This window comes from Mustela erminea, chromosome 5 (genome assembly GCF_009829155.1).
Source record: "Mustela erminea isolate mMusErm1 chromosome 5, mMusErm1.Pri, whole genome shotgun sequence".
Lineage (NCBI taxonomy): Eukaryota > Metazoa > Chordata > Mammalia > Carnivora > Mustelidae > Mustela > Mustela erminea.
Genome location: NC_045618.1, coordinates 56424400 through 56426276, shown reverse-complemented (window position 1 = coordinate 56426276; position 1877 = coordinate 56424400).

Below are 1877 nucleotides of genomic sequence, written 5' to 3'. Positions count from 1 at the left end.
CTATAGAATTACTTCAGAATTAATCAAGTATTATTTGAAGGATGTTTGGGCAATAATAGTTATATTATGAAGTGTTCTCCTGAGGAACAAACCCAATAGGAGATACAGCTATCATCTCTCTCTCTCTCTATCTCTCTATCTATTTACCTATCTACCTATCTATCAAGAGATTTTAAGAAACTGGCTTATACAATTGTAGAGGTTAGAAAGTCTGAAATCCATAGGGGAGGCGAACAGGCTGGAAATTCAGGGAAGAATTGAAGTTGCAGTCTTATGGGTCCAAAATCTGTAATGTACACCAACAGCTGGGAAGCTCAGGCAATGTTTCCATGTTGCAATATTGAGGGCAAATTGCTTTTTCTTCAGGAAACTTCATAGAGCCTTTAACTGATTCAGTGAGGCCCACCCGCATTATGAAGGGCAATCTCCTTCATTTAAAGTCTACTGATTATAAATGTTAACCATACCTAAAAACTACTTTTGTAACAACATCTAGACTGGTGTTTAAGTAACTGGGCACTATAGCGCAGCCAAGTTTACGCATCACAATAGTTTTAGCAACTACCCTTAACTTTGTAAATTTTAGTTTCTTATTGTGTTTAAGAAGAATGAGATGATGTGTTAAATACTAAGTAGAATATTAAATAGTATTGGATTTTCGTGTGCCTCTTGGGGTGTGTGTGTGTGTGTGTGTGTGTGTGTGTGTGTGTGTAAGTTTGTGCAATAATAATAAGTTAATAATAAGTTAATATAGCTATTATTGCCCAAACATCCTTCAAATAATACTTGATTAATTCTGAAGTAATTCTATTATGCAATGCACAGTATTACTGGTGTGCGTTTCTAACTTACTCTGGTAAAATAAGTATATGCTGCCAGAGCATTTCTTCTGCTTCCTTCCAAAGGAATATAATCTGTATGTCTCAAACACAACAGATGGATATACCTCCAATGATAACATTTAAACAACTCCACTCCAGATTCCGAATAATATGGCTAATATCTTTGAAGGGAGAGGACTTAAACATAAAAGAAAAAAATGATCCATTAGGCTATATAACTTCGGTAACCTAGGCATTGATCTTTTGTCCTTTGTTTTAATACCAGCAAGATAAAAATAATATATTGGAAATTTCATTCATGCCATTGGCATCGATTTTCAAAAGTGACTGCTTATAAACTTTAAATGCTTTGTTTTTGTTTCTTTTTTTATTTTTTATTTTTCTCATGTTTATGTTTGAAGAGTGAGTCATTCAGTTGAGTGAGTGGTTGATTTTTGAATTCTAATACCTTATTTATCAAAACTCAGAAAAAAAAGCAGCTACAAATATAAATGGGAATTTAGAGAATGATTTTGAAAAAATTGATTATAGATTTTAGTTGATTTTATTGAAAGTCCCATATCTTAATAAGGATAAACAATTTCACTGGCTTCTATAAAATAATGCAGTGTGTTTTTTTTTTCTCTTCAATATTCACCTGTGTATTGCAATTAGATGTTAAATAGCATGGTTCTTACAGGTCAGAGCTCTGAAATGGGTCTCACAAGGCTAAAATCAAGGTGTCAACAAACCTGCATTCCTTCCAGAGGCTCTGAGGGAAAATCTGTTTCCTCATCTTTCCCAGCTTCCAGAAGCCACCAACATTCCCTGGCTCAGGGCCCTTCCCTCCAACTGCATCCAGAAGCAACATCAAGCCAAGCCCCTCTCACACGGCCCTCTCTGGGTCCCTATCCTCTGCCTTTCTCTTGCACTCCCACCAATATGAGTTACAAAATAATACATTTGTGTTGTTTTAAGCCACTAAGTTTGTGGTAATTTTTTGTAGCAGCTCTAAAGACATTTCTATAAAAGAAAAAAAAAAAGAGAGAGAGAGAG